Source organism: Thalassophryne amazonica, chromosome 4, assembly GCF_902500255.1.
Source record: "Thalassophryne amazonica chromosome 4, fThaAma1.1, whole genome shotgun sequence".
NCBI lineage: Eukaryota > Metazoa > Chordata > Actinopteri > Batrachoidiformes > Batrachoididae > Thalassophryne > Thalassophryne amazonica.
The window spans coordinates 122316388-122339155 of NC_047106.1; the positions used below are offsets into that span (position 1 = coordinate 122316388).

The 22768-nt window shown below is 39.7% G+C and overlaps 1 protein-coding gene across 1 annotated transcript in view; it reads left to right on the forward strand.

Moving 5' to 3' along the window:
* nectin1b (nectin cell adhesion molecule 1b) overlaps nt 1-22768 on the forward strand; it is a 1042283-nt gene that overhangs the window by 259703 nt on the left and 759812 nt on the right.

The following is a 22768-nucleotide window of genomic DNA, read 5'->3' on the forward strand; positions in this document are numbered from 1 at the left end:
GTAACACCTGCATAGGATACAGCAAAACTCTGATAACCAACTCAGACATTTTTAAGGCTCAACACCAAGAGTGTTAAAATACTGGTGTTAAAAAAAAACTCTGATAAGTATAACTGGGATTGGAACACTGCAGTTTTTGGTGTTAACAAAACCATTAAAGGTCAAAAGACAAGGCAGCATCTCTGCTTGTCATATCTCATGTTAGAGTTCTCACTGCGGATTAAAAAAAATCGACATATTTCAGAGGGCTGGCTGAATATAATTTATTTTATTGGCCTCACTGAATTGTTTTTTTAAGGCACACCTTGCATGCAAGAAGATAATCTTCAAACAAGAAAAAAAATGCACTAAGCCTTCACCTTCTCCTGAATTTGTGTTTCTGTTTATGTTTGTTGAAAAAATCAGTAATGAAGATAAGACTTTGGCCCGAGGCTAGGAACAATAGGCCTATTACAGAAACAGCACATAGGCCTATCTGTCTGATGGTCACAGATACTGAAAGATAACTCCAAACACAACACAGTTGCTTTCCTTTGGGTTTTTGCTTGAAGTCTGAGAACCACCATTCAGGTAGAAGGCACAAAAATATTTTTGCTAATGTTCTCTGGATGGGGACAGAGTTTGTCCCCTGAGACAGGGGAGGAATGAGCTGTGAATTAGGACGGCCATACCACAAGGCTTACAACACAAACTATTACTGTAAATACTTGTGCAAGAAGGAGATTATTTAAAAATAAACATGTTTTTAAGGCCTTGAGGAATCACCAAGGCACTATCGGTTTGAGATGCGTTGCCTTGTGCTATTAAGATGTAGTACAGGGATGACATCAGTGAAGTACTGAACTCTGGTTTTATGTTTTTTTTTATTGTTATGTTATGTATTGTTATGTATTGTTTGTTATGATCAAACCAATATTTTAAAATTCAAGCATCATTGTATGATCAATTTAAAAGTGGTTTTCTTTCATCTCAAAATAAAAAAAATTGTACCATGGATTAATGGCTGATTTAACCAAATCCAAGGGGTGAGTCATCACCTGGCTTGTGCTTTTCATTCATGTTTTTACTGAGTTGCCTGGACCAATGATTCCTAAAGTGTAGGCTGCAGCCCACTTGGTGTGTCATGAAGGTACTGCAGGTGGGCATTAAAACAAAATTAAGGTAATGTTAGTTTTCACTTTTGTAATAAAGTCGAACATTACCCCCAAATGATTATTTTTAAAATGTACCGTATTTTCGAGAGTATAAGTTATGGTTTTTTACTAGTTTGGGAGGCTCTGCCACTTATACTCCAGTGTAACTTATATACTGAAATTTCACATTTGTTGTTAATAATGGTACTTACAATAACTGTTCATGCAGAACTTTCTCTGGAATCAAACCACTAAACAATGTAAACTCCAGTAAAGAGCTCATAACGCAAAAAAGTGTAACTTATAATATGGTGTGACTTATACACCAGGGCAACTTATATATATATTTTTTTTTACTCTTCAAGAGGCCTTTTTTTTTTTACAGATGCGATTTATGCTCTGGTCCTTTGGAAAATACACTAACCCAAAGTAATAATCAAAGCCACAGGATATATTTGACATTTTACTTCATTTATCTGACCTAGTTTACTCATGTTGGTCAAATTAAATGTTTGGGAAGCAGGCAATATTTCGATTACAGAGTGGGCTTATTGCCGTATTTTCCGGAATATAAGTCGCACCTGTCAAAAAATGCCTCTTGAAGAGAAAAAAAAAACCCATATGTAAGTCATACAAGAGTATAACTTGAACCTTTTTCTGAGTTATGAGCTTATTAATTTGGAATTTTTATGCATTGTTGTAGTGTATTTTTTATTACTAGAGTTTGCTTTGTTAATGTTTTGATTCTTGGGAAAGTTCTATATAAACAGTCATTAAAATTTATATTATTAAGAACAAACTTATGAATTTTCATTATATAAGATGCACCGAAGTGCACCTTACCTTACTTATACTCCCGATTTATACTCTGGAGAATACAGTATGGTAATTCTTAAATTTGGCAATGACTGGCCTTTAGAAAACAATAACTTGGGTAGTTGATAATAGTGTAATAAGTTTCATCTGTATATGGTTTTAAATATGTCTGCTATGTTATTTTTTTCTTTTGCAGAACTGCTATTCATTTCTTACGTCTGCTGCATGGCTGACATTCCAAGCTGCCTATTTTCTCTTTAGATGACATATTTTCCTTTAGAGTTTTGACAGTAAAAAGCTTTTTTTTTTCACATCAACGCATGGAAGCTAAACTCAGTAAATGAGCATAAAGCCCTGGTCCCACCAATTAATGATCAGTGACTAATGAGCCATGCAGCATGTTTTATTTTTTGTTTTGTTTTTTTGGTACAAGATGAGGTATTCAACAGTCGTGGGAGAATGGTGGCTCTGAGAGGCTCTTAGAGGCAGAATATTCAGTTAATGAGGCTCATCTTTTAGTGTGGCGCTAATTTCAACAAGTTCAAAAATTTAGCAACATTGGCGTGTGGCAGTTTGTGTATGGGTTACCACGAGGACAAACAAGGATTTTAGAGGCGTGTGTGATGAGGACGAGGCTGCTAAAAGCCCATTAGCTGAGCATGTGACAGTTATGAGGCTCGGAGAGGCTATTTTAGACAGGCTCTGCCCTCTTCCGCACAATTCCACCTGCTTTGTGCGCCGGAAGGCTGTCAATAAAATAATTATTTTGTAGCGGATTAGTCATTTCTGTCAGAGCTTGAATGTTGAAAACACCTCTAATCACTTCTGGAATCACAGGACTGTTTATCTCGCTCCTTTTTGTCTCCTCTCTCTCCTGCTCCATGAAGTAGAGAATGTATTTTAAGGTAGCTATTTATATTGTAATAGCTTGGTAAAACAGTTGCCATGTTCATTCCATCTTTATGAACTGCTGTAAAAGTATGTCTATGACAGATTTAACATCTTGTTAATAGATCAGATGAGGCACGCTCTGTGCGCACTGATGCGATGACTCATGCTCAAGAAGAGCATTTATGCAAAATGCCATCTCGCAGAAGAATGATTTGGCAGTCAGTAATGGACGAACACAAAGTTAAAAGTTGGATCATGGTGTCAAATGTGTGTTTAAAGCCGTGGAAGAAATAATCCCACTGAAGCTGCGGAAGAAATGAAGCCAGCGAGAAGGAGCGCAGAAGCGACTGTCCAGGAACGCAGAACCCGTGCGTGCAAAAGAGCAATTTTGCAGTCAATAACAGATGAACACAAAGTTAAAAGTTGGATCACGGTGTCAAAATGCCATGGAAGAAATAAAGCCAGCGAGAGGAAGCACTGAGGCAACTGTCCAGGAACCGGTGGTTCGGTTGTAGCTGGTCTGGTGCATTATTGACTCTGGAACACAGGTGAACAGCAGCCTGACGCACGGCACACACTCACTGGACTGTACTGGAGTGCCTATATTTGGACTGCATTTAAAAAATGTGACATCTTGAATGGATGCTGTGAATTGAAAACCCACACTTTAAAGGGACCAAGTGTGGAAGGGCTGGAGGTTTGGACCAAACCCATGACGAAACGTGCACCAACGTCATGGTACATGGCGCTACATGGATCATATGTGGTTTGACATGGATCATATGTGGCGACATTGGCCAATCGAGGCTGGATGGGCCTCAAATGACAGGTTAGTCATGGCTCACTAGAGGCTGATACCTGGCACATGTGAGGTACAGAGAGGCAGATAGAGGCTTCTTCATAGCGGATACGTAATAGATTAAAACATGGGTCATTCTTCAAATAATCACTGACGCACCCATGCATGGCTCATTATTCATGGCTTCTTATTCGGTGGGACTGAGGCTTTATTTTCAAACAGAGCACTGATGTTAGCAGATTTTAGGCTAAGCTAACAAACTTTTCACCAAGAAAAAAGCTGTACGTGTTTTGTGATGAAGTTGTTTTATCTGCTTTTGGACACTGTGTGAATATATGTTTGTCTTGCCTGTCACGGCTTGTTGGAGTCGACATCCCGATATTGTTTGCTGGCTCTATTTGCAGTTTAATAACGCACACGTGTACTGAGTGCACTGTGACGATTCAAGGAAATGCCACTATGGCCCGATAACAGACACATCCAAAAAACATTATCACTTTAAGACATTATCATATACCTATAAATGATACGCCAATATGATTGGATAAAACACTAAAGAATAAATAGCAATATACCCTTTTCACGGACGGGTAATATTTTTCATACCACCCGAGTAATTGGCCAATCCAGACAGCGGAGCGGCGCCACTACAAAGAGGAACTGTGAAATACTGGTGAGTCACTATTAATAATTTCTTACATGTCCATCCTCGTAGGTTGATCGTTAAAATTATATTTGTTAGTTCTAAAAGCCATCATAATTATTTACAGGAAAACTTTCTATTTTTTTCTACTAAGGTTTGAACTTTGAGCGTTTACACAGGAGAGAAATAAAGTGTATAAGTCTGTACTTAGGGGTTTTACAGCCTTAAAACATCTATAATAATTGTAAAAAAATAACGCTGACTACTTTGTGGATTTCGCCTATCGCGGGTTATTTTTAAAACATAACTCCCGCGATAAACGAGGGACCACTGTATATGATAAAATCGTTATCAAGTTGTTTTACCAATGAATATGGCTTTTTATACCCTTCAGAAAACCATACAACATTTATCATTTATAGGTATATGATAAAATCGTTATCAAGTTGTTTTACCAATGAATATGGCTTTATACACCCTTCTATGGCTATTTACACCCTTCAGAAAGCCATACACCCTGAGGCCATGGTTTTCTGAAGGGTGTATAAAGCCATATTCATTGGTGAACAACTTGATAACTGATAAGATCACAGACAAAAGGCAGCTTCAACATATGTGCTTCAAGCTTGGGCCATCTTCAAAAATAAATACAGACCAATATTTCTGTACACATGTATGCCAGTAGAAACAGCCAAAGGTAAGGAAGCTACCCTCTCACGGTGTACCAGATTGCCTCATTTTGAGTATAATTTTCAAAATGCTTGCCATTTCCTCATATTCCTGTTGTGTTGCCGCCAAGCTAACAAGTGTAGCGTTAGCATAACAGTGTTCCCTTCATCTACTGGCTTAGTTTCTCTGCCTACTCTGAAACCTATCAAAAGGGTTCATTTATAAACCAGTAAGTTGAAATCCTGAATTAAACACAGTTTTTCAGTAATAACCTTTTATGTTTTTAATGAATTGTTTTCACAAAGAAGCTTAAAACAAGTTGTTTTTTGGGGGGGGTTTTTTCACTTTCAGTGTAGTAGAACAATAAAGAATGTAAAAGGTATATTAGCATCATACATACAGGGACTATGACATGGAAGGAATGTCACCAACATGTAATAACTTGTCATTTGCAATATTGTCATGTCAGATGCAAAAGAAGCTAGCTGGTGCAGCGTGAGCCTGTCACGTTTTTAAATGAAAGCCCCACAGAGTAAAATTGAGAGATAAATGTGACAATTTGTTGTGTAATTGCTTCATGAAATCTGGGTTGAGAAAGATGTCACTGGAGTTGAGTAGATGTGGATTAATAGACCGTTGTAACGTCATTGTGTCTTGTCTACAGCCCACTGCTGGATTTTAATGAGGTATGGGGAGTGTTCTTTTTTTAATGCATATTTTTTTCTCCCAGGACACACACACACACACACACACACAAATGCAGAACGACAGAAGATAAAGAGGATTTGGTCTGTTTGTTTTTTATTTGAGGCCATGGCAGATTTGGAGAAGATAGGGAGTGAAGAGCAGGAGGAGGAGGAGGGTGAGGAGATGTGATCTAGAAAGACGAGGGCACTGTGCTGACAGATAGGAGGGGACGGCCATTGCTGTATTGAAAATGAGATGCCAAATCTGTTGTGAAGGTTCCCCTGGGCTCCACTGTGGAGGTCAGCACAAGGCTGTGACGGAACAGTGCAGAACAGACCGGCATGACTGCATCACACTTAATCACTAGCATACTCTCAGCACTCTATCCAAATGCCTGTGTGGTATTTATAATTAAATGTGAATAATGTGGGTTCAAATATAAGCAATGTCAAAGAATTTGTTTTCAAGTGTGGTCTTTTCAAACCAGGGAGCGTATTATTATTATTATTATTATTATTATTATTATTATTATTATTACAATTAGTAATACTATTACTAATATTACTAATAGTGTTGTTGTTGTTGTTGTTGTTATTAGTAGTAGTAGTCATAGAAATATTTTGCTTTTGTATATCCTATACGTACGTGTAATTATTGCTCCACCAAGGACCTTCTTCTTCTTTTTCTGATTATTATTATTAGTAGTAGTAGTAGTAGTAATACTATTAATATTATTACTAACAGTGTTGTTGTTGTTATTAGTAGTAGTAGTCATAGAGATATTATTTTGCTTTTGTATATACTATATATGTAATTATTGCTCCACCAATGACCTTCTTCTTCTTTTTCTGATTATTATTATTATTATTATTATTATTATTATTATTATTATTATTATTATTATTATTTAATTCCATATACAAAAACAAAACAAAACAAAAACATATTTACATAAAACCTATTGAAAATGTTGAGTTTGACCTGCAATAAAACCTTTCAGTTTTGTCACTCATTTTTGTGTTTTTTTCTGAAAATGGTTGGAATTTGTACATAGTACAAATAAGTACAAATCAGGGCGAATCACAGTGGAACAGCTCACATGAGTGAACAATGAAAACATTGAGCCGACGGGCAGACATGAACTATGCCACTGCGACGGTGTCATGCACGTGGGAACACAGTGTGAGCAGCTGTGAAAATAAAAAAAATAAAAATTACATGCCACCCACGGGATTCGAACCTGCAATTTCCAAAAGCTCTGATTGCCAGCCAGAAACGTTACCACTGCACAACCACCCCTGTCCTGTAAAAGGTGTGGGAAAATGCCTGATATGAAGAAAGACACTGGCGTATTAAAAAAAAATAAAACCACACCACATAAAAACACAGCATTTTATTGAATCCCTCTTATCAAGCGGACAATACAAGTATGATACATCTGTATCTCTGTAGATGACCCATGGTCACAGACGTACAGTCATGAATTGACATGAATGAGAAACGTCTGATGTATCATGTCCACATTCTGCTGGTGGCGTGTCCAGCCGACCCCACATGCAGGTCCGACTCAACATGGTGTGCCTTGTGGATGGTGCGCCGCAGGACAGACACCGCGTCATGTGGAACAGAGCTCATGTAGTTGACGTGACATTCAGATTGTCTGCGTGTTATGATGTGACAGACCTTTTCACCTGGGGTAGCCTGTCAGTGTGCATGCCATGCGCACGCTCGATGCAGCCCATTGCAACAGTGATATATGTTTTTATATACAACCCCAATTCCAATGAAGTTGGGACGTTGTGGAAAATGTAAATAAAAACAGAATTACAATGATTTGCAAATCCTCTTCAACCTACATTCAATTGAATACACCACAAGACAAGATATTGTATATCCTATTGTAACAGGCCCCATATGAGAGGACTGTTGCCAGATTAATTGTCCTGTAAATAACACGAAAATAATGAGACAAACAGAGAAAGTGTGACTCCTTCCCTCGCTTCTGCCGTTCTTTATTTTCTTTATACAGTCTAACGTATTTTCTTTATACAATCAACTGTATTCCAGCTACTTGTTCACTGTTTGTAACATATTTGCCTTAAAAAAAATACAAAACAAATGAAAATGCATACCAATGTGGTCCAAAACTATAAATAAAACAGTCCTGTCTTCTTTTCCCATGACACAGGCTCAATAAAATATATGCATTTCTGGGCAAACTTAAATGCTCTTATTTGCTGCATGTAAGCACTTTGTAGAATTCCAGTTAACCTGGCAAAGAGGATGCTAATCCTCGCTTAGCATTATGTTAGCTTAATTAACGAGGAATTCAATGGGAAAATGGCTAAGCTAGCGGAGTTAGCGTTCTACTTTTTTAACCGGTATAAACACACAACATGTGAATAACAGCTTCTCACGACTTCTGACTGTTGTAAGGGATGTACAGGAGCCTTTTACAGTTAACCAATAGATAAAGAGAGTTTAAGAACCAGCTACGGTGGACTTTTAGTGTCTTCCATTACTCACATGAGCTAAGCTAATGCTAATTAGCATCACAACCAAAAGCATTTCACGGACTCTTAAACAAACAAAATACACTTCCTGGTATAGCACGTTAGGATGCTGCTTTAATTTAACCACAAAAGGTGTGCTTAGTGACATATATTAACCTGTAAATAACAGGAAAATAATGAGACAAGCAGCGAAAGTGTGTCTCCTTCCCTCGCTTCTGCCGTTCTGAAGACGGGGGCTTTTGAACACACTGAGCCGTCTCACCGGGAGGCTGTCCCCCTGCTGGCAAAATGTGGAACTACACTAAAACTAAATTTCTCACAAAACCTCACTCCCTTTCACGATTTTCAAAGAAACAACCCAAAAATGTGATCACTCATTTCTGTGTGTCACACTATACATGTAATTGTAATGTAAACACAACATATCTAATCCAGGCTAGAAATTGTACTCATATTTCAAAAAATTTAGGGATTGAGTTCATAAATGTGATAGTGTCCGTTTACAGTTCTCACTTTGATGTATTTTGAGTTGATGAAAAATGTCACATTCCAGCCCAGTCTCACGTTTTTTTTTTTGTTTGTTTTTTTTGTTTTTGTTTTTTGTTTTTTGTGCTCACGTGAAATGAGTCAAATTTTTGTGATGGAGCTTTTTTTAATTCACTATTACTAACTCTACTCCCACCCCCAACCCGAACCTTAACCATAACCTAATCTTACTCCTTCCCCCCACCCTAACCATAACCATCCCGACCCCCCCCCCCCCTCGCTTCACTTTTAATTTTGTGCAGCCATCACGGAGTGAATGAGAATGAATTTGTGCTGCCATGACGAAAATGAGAGACTTTTCGTCACAATATCACAAACCAATAGATTAATGTACGTATATTTCGTGCTGCTGAAGCACGACTTGCCGTGAGACCAGGTTACACATTTATCAGAGTAAATGAAATCCTCATCAGAAAGACCCGCTCTCTCAATTTTCACATCTTGACATCGCTGAAAAACATGGAAACCCACTGGATTCACAACGTGATGATGTGTATTGGTTGTCATAACACAACTGTTGAACATTTTGTCCACATTACAGCATTGTGATGTCATCTTGGGATCACCTCTAGTAGGATACAGTAGTGTTCACAATAATAGTAGTGCTATGTGACTAAAAAGATGAATCCAGGTTTTGAGTATATTTCTTATGGTTACATGGGAAACAAGGTACCAGTAGATTCAGTAGATTCTCACAAATCCAACAAGACCAAGCATTCATGATATGCACACTCTTAAGGCTATGAAATTGGGCTATTAGTAAAAAAGTAGAAAAGGGGGTGTTCACAATAATAGGAGCATCTGCTGTTAACGCTACAAACTCAAAACTATTATGTTCAAACTGCTTTTTTAGCAATCCTGTGAATTAAACTAGTATTTAGTTGTATAACCACAGTTTTTCATGATTTCTTCACATCTGCGAGGCATTCATTTTGTTGGTTTGGAATCAAGATTTTGCTCATTTACTAGTGTGCTTGGGGTAATTGTCTTGTTGAAACACCCATTTCAAGGGCATGTCCTCTTCAGCATAAGTCAACATGACCTCTTCAAGTATTTTGACATATCCAAACTGATCCATGATACCTGGTATGCGATATATAGGCCCAACACCATAGTACGAAAAACATGCCCATATCATGAAGCTTGCACCACCATGCGTCAACTGTGGCTTGAATTCAGAGTTTGGGGGTCGTCTCACAAACTGTCTGCAGCCCTTGGACCCAAAAAGAACAATTGTATTCTCATCAGTCCACAAAATATTCCTCCATTTCTCTTTAGGCCAGTTGATGTGTTCTTTGGCAAATTGTAACCTCTTCTGCACATGTCTTTTTTTTAACAGAGGGACTTTGCCGGGATTCTTACAAATAAAATTAGCTTCACACAGGCGTCTTCTAACTGTCACAGCACTTACAGGTAACTCCAGACTGTCTTTGATCATCCTGGAGCTGATCAATGGGTGAGCCTTTGCCATTCTGGTTATTTTTCTATCCATTTTGATGGTTGTTTTCTGTTTTCTTCCACGCGTCTCTGGTTTTTTGTCCATTTTAAAGCTCTGGAGATCATTGTAGAGGAAAGCCTATAATTTTTTGTACCTGCATATAGGTTTTCCCCTCTCCAATCAACTTTTTAATCAAACTACGCTGTTCTTCTGAACAATGTCTTGAACGTCCCATTGTCCTCAGGCTTTCAAAGAGAAAAGCATGTTCAACAGGTGCTGGCTTCATCCTTAAATAGTGGACAACTGATTCACACCTGTTTGTTCCACAAAATTGACGAACTCACTGACTGAATGCCACACTACTATTATTGTGAACACCCCCTTTTCTACTTTTTTTTTTACTAATAGCCCAATTTCATAGCCTTAAGAGTGTGCATATCATGAATGCTTGGTCTTGTTGGATTTGTGAGAATCTACTGAATCTACTGGTACCTTGTTTCCCATGTAACAATAAGAAATATACTCAAAACCTGGATTAATCTTTTTAGTCATATACCACTTCTATTATTCTGAACACTACTGTACATAGGAACCTTTAGTTTGCTGTTGACGATGGTTAAAGGGTTTCTTCAAGCAGTTTTCAACTTTTTCAATTTTTTTTTCGATCTTGACAAAAAAAAAAGCCCTAATATTGCTATACTTTGGAAAGAATGATCTGACACCCTCTGAAGCATTCTTGGAATCATTCTGAGGTCTCTTATATTAGCTTCTCACACTTATGCCAGCAGGGATTCTGTCAACTCCTGATCTGTAATTAATTGGCCTGTAGTGCATGCTGTGCCTGTTCTCACTTTTACAGATATGCATCTTGGAAGGTCATGCTCCATAACAATGACAAACCAGCATGTGAAGATGACACTTGAACACAAATGCGATCCAGTGTGAGGTGTGATGATTTAACACACCCTGCTTGCACCATGTGACGTGCACAAACAGCCACTACAGTAGCCCGGCCTTTGTATAACTTTTGCAAAATTGTGCTGCTTCTGTGGAAAAGCAATGCCAAATGTCATGTCAGAAAAAAAAACAAAAAAACTTTTGAGTTATCTTAATTAAAAATCCAGCCATCATTAAAACAAGACTACAGTACAATGATAGAATATCTCGGTTCGGCACAGACAGACACCCTCTCGGACCCTGTATAATTTCCCAAGTTAATAATAAGTTTTCAAACTATGAACTCCGGGGATGCATAGCCATGAAAGTGAGAGGCGAGTTTTCCTCTGAGTTCTTCATACATGTTATTGCAACCTTTTTACCTTTCAGTTAAATTTGGTGCTCCACACTGTGGTTCAACAGGGTTTAATACCATTTACCCCCCCCCACACACACACACACAGACGTCCACAAAGTGCAGATTGGTCATCCATGCACTGAAAGGTACTGTACATCTGCACACCAATCACATGCTTTTGCACAGCCCCATTCCACTATGTTATATTTATTTAACAGTGGACATAGTTTTGCCTATTTGTATATTTGACTCCTTTACTTCTACTTTACTTTTTTCCTTTTCTTTCCTTGTAATTGAGAACTTACTTGGCAGAAATTTGATTCTGATTCTGATTAAGGTGTTGGGGGATTTAATTGACATCAGCATATTATTTTAGGCTTTTATCATTTTACTCTATGTTGAAGTTGCTGGTGTTTAATGTTTCAAGGCAGTTCCTGCAAACACAACTCATGTCTCCTCCTTTTTGGTCTGATGATGTTGTGGCTCCCAGTTTTAAAGCCAAAAGGTGGAAAAAAAGCAACTTCAGAACAGTGAATGCAGATGTTTTCAATTTGGCTGACTCCAGTGAAAAGACACTGAAATTTAATTCGGTTATCGACAGTATGGCACAGCAGTCCAGCAGTTGTACAATAATAATTCTTCTAACATTTCCCTTATGGGCCCCTTCACACATAACACGAAGTTGAACAAAAGAGGCAGAAACTGACTGAAAAAGCCCCCCCCCCCCCCCCCCCCCCCCCCCAAAAAAAAAAACAATTTGGCGAACCGCAAAAAAATTCCAGCCGCTGTTGGGAGGGACAGACGGTCGGACAGATGTGAACGAACCCGTGGCGACAGTTTCGTGCACACTCCTGTGTTTTGGCGACTGCTGTACGAGGTGTTCGAGGTGGCTCCGAAATTTCACGAGAGCCATTCGAATCCTCCTTCCTGCGCCATTTGGCCTCAATCGTGTTATGTGTGAAGGGGCCCTTAAAGATGTCATCTGTTTGATATTTTTTCATCCATTGTATTCAGTATTTTCTTTAGCACCTCTATAATGTTGCTATTTGGCCTTCAATTGAAGGACTTCCAATGCACGTTGTCACTATTATTAATTTCACTTTGGAAACGGTTTAGGATTTTAAGCCACATGGGTTGAAATACAGGAACAAGAATCCAATCACATTGTTTTATAGCAAGTCAGAGTTCCTAAATACAGTGTTTTCTACAGCTTAGTATTACAAGAGAATAAAGCCACACATTCCAAAGAGAACATTAGACTTTCACACCAACAAAACAGATGGATGTTTGATTAAAAAAAGACCTTTTTCTTTCATATTATATCACCATGTTTCATTAATGCTCATTTTTCTAACAGTGTGAACTATGAAAGTGGTGTTAATTTCTTTTTTTTAATGGCTATTACAGTCACATTTCATGTGCTGCCAACATAAACAACCACATTTATCATTCTGATTAAACTCTATATTTAGAATGAAACATATTTTAACACTTTGCATGTACAATATTCTTTGTTGAAAGTTAATGCCGCCTCCGCACTGTCATGCATTTTATACTTAAATATGCGTGGCAGGTTGATGCAACGTCTTTAATCTCCCACCCCCTGCCACCTCCACACACAAACGCGTGCACACACATTTCATGGATGCACACTCATAAACAGACCAGCAAGTCATCAAAGAATCTGCATCACCGTCAAGCTGTTTGTTGGCCTTTCATTTTTCTGCCCCTCGGGCTCTTAAATGCTGCAGAATGTGTGGTGAATTGCAGTTTGCCAGACTTTCATTTCTGCAACAAATCATTTGGACTTTGCAAAACTCACATTTGATCCGGGTTTGCAAGTTAACCGATTACTGAATCGTGACATACAGGACTGGGAGATATTTGCACTTCCTTTAAAATATATATACTGCTGAGGTGACCAATAAAAACAATTTGACCCAACACTATTTCTATTAGTTCTCCTCAAACCTGTGGAAACTTTAATACTGTGTGTAGACATCTAGAAACTTTACTGTGTGTAATACAGGGTCACAAACACAATAAGGCACAAAATGGGCACGTCTAGTTATTTCTGAATGAAACTCAGAAATTTGACTGTTTATTTATGTAAATTTAACATAAAGTCACATGATAACCCTGACATCCCACCCCTTTTTGACACAAAATGATTATGTCTGCCAACGATGTAATAAAATCACCTGCATATATATAGTTGCCTGTGTGTCTGTCTCTCTGTTAGCAGGATTATGTCAAAACTACTACACAGATTTTGACAACATTTTCGCCACTGATAGATATTAGGCCATGGAAGACTCCATTAAATTTTGGAGGTGATTCTGTGTAGGCTCTCAGTTGTCCAGGTGGTTTCCATAGTAGAGAAGCTTGAATCTTCGACTGGACTGGGTTGCTTGATGTGAGGACGTTTCACTTCAAATTGCAGAAGCTTCCTCAGCTAAAATTCTTGCTCTGGTGGTCTGACCTCTGTCTTGACTCTTGTAGAGAAGAATAATCAAGAAGTCACAAAAGCTGGAGTTTTAAACCTAACCAGACCCCTCCTACCGAGAGGCAGACTGCTATAGGCTAGTGACTAAACAATAGCTCTAATTAGCACCTATTGTGCTCTAGTTAGCACCCTCCTAATGACAGGGCAGCTGTCCCTCCTAGTGATGGGATGGACCCTCTCCTGATGGCTCCCTTGACGACTCTGCTGATGATGTGAATGACTCATTACCATGAACAAAAGACTGAAACTGCTTTGACCTGAGTACCCCATTGTAAACAGGGGACGAAGCGTGTCTCAGACCCCCTCCTGGTTAAGGCTGGGTTCAAACATTTCACAAAGTGGAGGTGATCTGGATCTGAATCCGGATTGCGGATCAGTATTTCACTTTATATATACTTTGAAGGATTACATCAAAACTACTTCACGGAGTCTCACCAAATTTTCGCCACAGATAGATATGAGAGCATGGAAGACCCCACTGAATTTTGGAGGTGATCCAGATACAGATACAGATTCTGGATCAAGATTTATTTTATATAGGCTTTGAAGGATTACGTCAATCTACTTCAACGGATTCTCACCAAATTTTTTACCACGGATACATATTCGGCCATGGAAGACTTATTAAATTTTGGAGGTGATCTGGATCCAAATCCGGATTCTGGATCAATATTTCACTTTATATATGTTTGAAGGATTACATCAAAACTACGTCATGGACTCTCACCACATTTTCACCACAGATAGATATTCAAGCATGGAAGACTCCACTGAATTTTGAAGGTGATCCAGATCCAGATCCAGATTCTGTATCAAGATTCACTTCATATACACTTTGAATGATTATGTCAAAAGTACATCACGAATTTTGATGACATTTTCAACACATATACATTTTAGGCCATGGAAGACTTTATTAATTTTGGAGGTGCTCTGGATTCCAGATCCGGATTCTGGATCAAGTTTCATTTCATACAGTCTTTGAAGGATTACGTCAAGCTATTTCATGGATTCTCACCACATTTTCACCACGGATGCATATTTGCCATGAATGACTTTGGAGGTGGTCCAGATTGGCGACGTCAGAAATCTCTGATTGCTCTTGTTTGTTTTGTCTGTCTGTCTGTCTGCCTGTCTGTTAGCAAGATTACATCAAAACTACTGCAGATAGATATTGGGCACAGAAGACTCCACTGAATTTTGGAGGTGATCCAGATCTGGATTGGCAGACATCAGAAATCACTGATTGTGGTTGTTATTTTGCAATCAGTTGTCAGGGTAATAAGTTTTTCTACTTACAAGTATTATTGGGTATGTTGCCGTACATATCAGATTTGATTTGATTATCATGATTTGTATCACTTCCTGTTCCGGAGCACAGCGGTGTTTTTCTGTATCTGTTAGCTGTTTAATCTGCGCAGTTAGATTGATCTAGTTATCTAGATTACGATTTGTTTCCCAGTGTAATCTTTACGTGCCTTAACTAAAGCACTCCTTCTGCTGAATCACCTCTAAATTATTTACACATTATTCACTTTGCGTGTTTTTAGGAATCCGCTAGCTTAGCGTAGCTACTAGCTCTTAGCCGATTTAGCATGGTGGCTTCTCCTGTCTCTCCCGCACTTTTCTGCTCTGGGTGTGAAATGTTTAGTTATTCCTCGGCCTCCTTTAGCAGTAACGGTACTTGTAATAAGTGTAGCTTATTCGTAGCTTTGGAGGCCAGGCTGGGCGAATTGGAGACTCGGCTCTGCACCGTGGAAAATTCTACAGCTAGCCAGGCCCCTGTAGTTGGTGCGGACCAAGGTAGCTTAGCCGCCGTTAGTTACCCCCTGGCAGATCCCGAGCAGCTGGGAAAGCAGGCTGACTGGGTGACTGTGAGGAGGAAGCGTAGTTCTAAACAGAAGCCCTGTGTACACCGCCAACCCGTTCACATCTCTAACCGTTTTTCCCCACTCGACGACACACCCGCCGAGGATCAAACTCTGGTTATTGGCGACTCTGTTTTGCGAAATGTGAAGTTAGCGACACCAGCAACCATAGTCAATTGTCTTCCGGGGGCCAGAGCAGGTGACATTGAAGGAAATTTGAAACTGCTGGCTAAGGCTAAGCGTAAATTTGGTAAGATTGTAATTCACGTCGGCAGTAATGACACCCGGTTACGCCAATCGGAGGTCACTAAAATTAACATTAAATCGGTGTGTAACTTTGCAAAAACAATGTCGGACTCTGTAGTTTTCTCTGGGCCCCTCCCCAATCAGACCGGGAGTGACATGTTTAGCCGCATGTTCTCCTTGAATTGCTGGCTGTCTGAGTGGTGTCCAAAAAATGAGGTGGGCTTCATAGATAATTGGCAAAGCTTCTGGGGAAAAACCTGGTCTTGTTAGGAGAGACAGCATCCATCCCACTTTGGATGGAGCAGCTCTCATTTCTAGAAATCTGGCCAATTTTCTTAAATCCTCCAAACCGTGACTATCCAGGGTTGGGACCAGGAAGCAGAGTTGTAGTCTTACACACCTCTCTGCAGCTTCTCTCCCCCTGCCATCCCCTCATTACCCCATCCCCGTAGAGACGGTGCCTGCTCCCAGACTACCAATAACCAGCAAAAATCTATTTAAGCATAAAAATTCAAAAAGAAAAAATAATATAGCACCTTCAACTGCACCACAGACTAAAACAGTTAAATGTGGTCTATTAAACATTAGGTCTCTCTCTTCTAAGTCCCTGTTGGTAAATGATATAATAATTGATCAACATATTGATTTATTCTGCCTTACAGAAACCTGGTTACAGCAGGATGAATATGTTAGTTTAAATGAGTCAACACCCCCGAGTCACACTAACTGTCAGAATGCTCGTAGCACGGGCCGGGGCGGAGGATTAGCAGCAATCTTCCATTCCAGCTTATTAATTAATCAAAAACCCAGACAGAGCTTTAATTCATTTGAAAGCTTGACTCTTAGTCTTGTCCATCCAAATTGGAAGTCCCAAAAACCAGTTTTATTTGTTATTATCTATCGTCCACCTGGTCGTTACTGTGAGTTTTTCTGTGAATTTTCAGACCTTTTGTCTGACTTAGTGCTTAGCTCAGATAAGATAATTATAGTGGGCGATTTTAACATCCACACAGATGCTGAGAATGACAGCCTCAACACTGCATTTAATCTATTATTAGACTCTATTGGCTTTGCTCAAAAAGTAAATGAGTCCACCCACCACTTTAATCATATCTTAGATCTTGTTCTGACTATGGTATGGAAATAGAAGACTTAACAGTATTCCCTGAAAACTCCCTTCTGTCTGATCATTTCTTAATAACATTTACATTTACTCTGATGGACTACCCAGCAGTGGGGAATAAGTTTCATTACACTAGAAGTCTTTCAGAAAGCGCTGTAACTAGGTTTAAGGATATGATTCCTTCTTTATGTTCTCTAATGCCATATACCAACACAGTGCAGAGTAGCTACCTAAACTCTGTAAGTGAGATAGAGTATCTCGTCAATAGTTTTACATCCTCATTGAAGACAACTTTGGATGCTGTAGCTCCTCTAAAAAAGAGAGCTTTAAATCAGAAGTGCCTGACTCCGTGGTATAACTCACAAACTCGTAGCTTAAAGCAGATAACCCGTAAGTTGGAGAGGAAATGGCGTCTCACTAACTTAGAAGATCTTCACTTAGCCTGGAAAAATAGTCTGTTGCTCTATAAAAAAGCCCTCCGTAAAGCTAGGACATCTTTCTACTCATCACTAATTGAAGAAAATAAGAACAACCCCAGGTTTCTTTTCAGCACTGTAGCCAGGCTGACAAAGAGTCAGAGCTCTATTGAGCTGAGTATTCCATTAACTTTAACTAGTAATGACTTCATGACTTTCTTTGCTAACAAAATTTTAACTATTAGAGAAAAAATTACTCATAACCATCCCAAAGACGTATCGTTATCTTTGACTGCTTTCAGTGATGCTGGTATTTGGTTAGACTCTTTCTCTCCGATTGTTCTGTCTGAGTTATTTTCTTTAGTTACTTCATCCAAACCATCAACATGTTTATTAGACCCCATTCCTACCAGGCTGCTCAAGGAAGCCCTACCATTACTTAAAAAGCCATCACTTGACCCAGCTATCTTAGGTAATTATAGGCCAATCTCCAACCTTCCTTTTCTCTCAAAAATTCTTGAAAGGGTAGTTGTAAAACAGCTAACTGATCATCTGCAGAGGAATGGTCTATTTGAAGAGTTTCAGTCAGGTTTTAGAATTCATCATAGTACAGAAACAGCATTAGTGAAGGTTACAAATGATCTTCTTATGGCCTCGGACAGTGGACTCATCTCTGTGCTTGTTTTGTTAGACCTCAGTGCTGCTTTTGATACTGTTGACCATAAAATTTTATTACAGAGATTAGAGCATGGCATAGGTATTAAAGGCACTGCGCTGCGGTGGTTTGAATCATATTTGTCTAATAGATTACAATTTGTTCATGTAAATGGGGAATCTTCTTCACAGACTAAAGTTAATTATGGAGTTCCACAAGGTTCTGTGCTAGGACCAATTTTATCACTTTATACATGCTTCCCTTAGGCAGTATTATTAGACGGTATTGCTTAAATTTTCATTGTTATGCAGATGATACCCAGCTTTATCTATCCATGAAGCCAGAGGACACACACCAATTAGCTAAACTGCAGGATTGTCTTACAGACATAAAGACATGGATGACCTCTAATTTCCTGCTTTTAAACTCAGATAAAACTGAAGTTATTGTACTTGGCCCCACAAATCTTAGAAACATGGTGTCTAACCAGATCCTTACTGTGGATGGCATTACCCTGACCTCTAGTAATACTGTGAGAAATCTTGGAGTCATTTTTGATCAGGATATGTCATTCAAAGCGCATATTAAACAAATATGTAGGACTGCTTTTTTGCATTTACGCAATATCTCTAAAATCAGAAAGGTCTTGTCTCAGAGTGATGCTGAAAAACTAATTCATGCATTTATTTCCTCTAGGCTGAACTATTGTAATTCATTATTATCAGGTTGTCCTAAAAGTTCCCTAAAAAGCCTTCAGTTAATTCAAAATGCTGCAGCTAGAGTACTGACGGGGACTAGAAGGAGAGAGCATATCTCACCCATATTGGCCTCTCTTCATTGGCTTCCTGTTAATTCTAGAATAGAATTTAAAATTCTTCTTCTTACTTATAAGGTTTTGAATAATCAGGTCCCATCTTATCTTAGGGACCTCGTAGTACCATATCACCCCAATAGAGCGCTTCGCTCTCAGACTGCAGGCTTAATTGTAGTTCCTAGGGTTTGTAAGAGTAGAATGGGAGGCAGAGCCTTCAGCTTTCAGGCTCCTCTCCTGTGGAACCAGCTCCCAATTCAGATCAGGGAGACAGACACCCTCTCTACTTTTAAGATTAGGCTTAAAACTTTCCTTTTTGCTAAAGCTTATAGTTAGGGCTGGATCAGGTGACCCTGAACCATCCCTTAGTTATGCTGCTATAGACGTAGACTGCTGGGGGGTTCCCATGATGCACTGTTTCTTTCTCTTTTTGCTCTGTATGCACCACTCTGCATTTAATCATTAGTGATCGATCTCTGATCCCCTCCACAGCATGTCTTTTTCCTGGTTCTCTCCCTCAGCCCCAACCAGTCCCAGCAGAAGACTGCCCCTCCCTGAGCCTGGTTCTGCTGGAGGTTTCTTCCTGTTAAAAGGGAGTTTTTCCTTCCCACTGTAGCCAAGTGCTTGCTCACAGGGGGTCGTTTTGACCGTTGGGGTTTTACATAATTATTGTATGGCCTTGCCTTACAATATAAAGCGCCTTGGGGCAACTGTTTGTTGTGATTTGGCGCTATATAAAAAAAATTGATTGATTGATTGATCATGGAAAATTGCCAGGTCAGTTAAAGAAAACTATTGTTTTCATGAGCAAACTTTTTTTTAAATGAATATGAATGACAAGTGTTTTCGTCTTGTTTGCTGTGTGTGTGTCAGATGGTGAAAGATGTAACTCGAGCACCACTTCACCATAGCCTACGACAACTTTTCACAGGACATTATGGCAGGTAGCAGTCTACAAACAAAACAATACTTAAAATACATCAGTATCTTTTTATCAAATCAACAAAGAAAGGCCACCACTTCATTTAAAGTGGTGCACATTGTAATGAAGCACAAATGGAGGGTGTTGTGGCTGGCGTGCCTGGCTGGCTTTTGTGTGTCTTCTGTTTCTGTCTTTTGGTTTTCCTCCCAGGTGGTGCGCATTTGGGACTGAGTGGCTGTGTAGCTGAGTTTATCAGGACCTCACCCTGATCACCTGCGGCTCGTCAGGACTCACAGCTGTGGTGCATCTACATGGATTGGAACATGGTGGCATTTAAGACTGGAGTACACAGTGTGTATTGGCCAGAGACTCGACCTTGTGACCAGACGGGTGAGATCGTCGTCTCGGGAGCCATCTCATCATCAGTGGATGCAGAGAACGTCCAGGTTTGATGCATGGTCTGTGAAAGAGGAGGGGGTGAGGTCTCACGCTCGTCAGCACACTTCCTGAGGTACGTTAGATTTTGTGACTAACATTTATACAGTCAGTAAATGTGGTGTCCCTCACACCTTATTATATTGAGCTGTATGTTGGTCGTGTAATCAGCTTCCACTGCAGTGGAGTTTTGTGAACTGGATGTTCCATGCCTGCAGGGTGGGAAGCTGATTAGTAATTAAGCCAGGAAGTGTTTGCTGTTTGTGCACCTTTGAGCGTTCTCTCTGTGTGTTGAGTGTGGACTCACATAATGATTCCTTCTTTCACAGACTCGGTTTGTCGCGGCCACCTGGGGGGTGTCGGCGGGGTCCTTGGGTCCGAATTGGTTCTGGCTCCGGACCGTTGCCGCTGCTAGGAGCGCACCGCAAAACCACCACGCCAGACCGCGCACTTTTCTATTTTTTCACAGCACTGTTATGTTCATTAAACTCTGTTATCTTTTGTACCGTGCTCTGCTTATTTTATACTGGGTCCTTCAAACGCTGGTCGGTTCTCCGGGCTGCGTCCGACACATAACAGGAGGGATTGTGAAAGAGATGATTACTGCAAAGGCTGAAGAGTTACTCAAGGACAATAAAAGTAAGATTGAAATGATGTCTATTATTGCTCAAGTAACATTCGGTGCTAATACTGTGGCAATGAGAGTGACTGGGCTGTGTGAATGTAATGGAGCACCTTCAAAACAACATTGACAGGTGCAAATGGTTTTGCATTCTGTGTGACGCCTTGATTGACTCCAGAGATGGCTATCTTTGTTTGTCTAATGGTTGATTATTTTACCACTAAAGAATGAGTTTATGACCTTGTTTATACTCAAAATTAGATTCCGAGGAGTTGATATTTACAGTGCATCTAGAAAGTATTCAGAGTACTTCACTTTTACCACATTTTGTTATGTTACAGCCTTATTCCAAAGTTGATGAAATTCATTTCTCAAAATTCTACACACAATACCCCATAATACCCCAAGGATTTTGGGGTATTATGGGGTAACTGTTAACTGTTACAAACAGTTAACAGTTACATTGTTAACGGTTATTGTTTTGCAAAACAGGTCTCTCTTGTAAATGAGACTTTGAGTCTCAAGAGATTGTCCTGTCTAAATAAAGGATTAAATAAATAAATAAAAAATAATGACCATGTGAAAAAGGGTTTTTGAGATTTTTGCAAACTTGTTAAAAAAAACAAACAAACCAAAAAAACAACTCAGAAATCATGTGTATGTTAGTATTCACAGCTTTTGCCATGAAGCTCAAAATTGAGCTCAAGAGCATCTTGTTTCAACTAATCATCCTTGAGAAGTTTCTACAGCGTAATTGGAGTCCTGGGGTTAATTCAGTTGAGTGGACATGATTTTGAAAGGCACAAACCTGTCTACATATAAGGCCCCACAGTTGACAGTGCATGTCAGAGCACAAACTAATCATGAAATCACAGGAATTGTCTGTAGACCTCTGAGACAGGATTGTCTCGAGGCACAAATTTGGGGAACGGTACAGAAACTTTTCTGCTGCTTTGAATTTCCCAATGAGCACAATGGCCTCCTTCATGTGTAAATGGAAGATGTTCAGATCCACCAGGATTCTTCCTAGAGGTGGGCACCCGTCTAAACTGAGCAATTGTGGGAGGTGACCAAGAACCCCATGGTCACTCTGTCAGAGCTCCAGCATTCCTCTGTGGAGAGAGGAGAACCTTCCAGAAGGACAAACATCTCTGCAGCAATCCATCAATCAGGCCTACATAGGAGAGAGGCCAGGTGATGACCATGAGAAACAAAATTCTCTGGTCTGCTGAGACAAAATTTGGACTCTTTAGCATGAATGCTAGGCATCACGTTTGGAGGAAACCAGGCACCATCCCTACAGTGAAGCATGGTGGTGGCAGCATCATGAATTGGGGATGTTTATCAGTGGCAGGAACTGGGAGACTATTCAGGATTGAGGGAAAGATGAATGCTGCAATGTACAGAGACATCCTGGATAAAAGCCTGCTCCAGAGCGCTCTTGACCTCATACTGGGGTGACGGTTCATCTTTCAGCAGAACAATGACTCTAAGCACACAGCCAAGATATCAAAGGAGTGACTTCAGGACAGCTGTGTGAATGTCCTTGAAAGGTCCAATCAGAGCCCAGACCTGAATCCAATTGAACATCTCTGGAGAGATCTGAAAATTGCTCTGCACTGACGCTTCCTATCCAACCTGGTGGAGCTTGAGGGATGCTGCAAAGAGGAATGGGCAAAATTGGCCAAACATAGGTGCACCAAGCTTGTGGCATCATATTCAAGAAGACTTGACG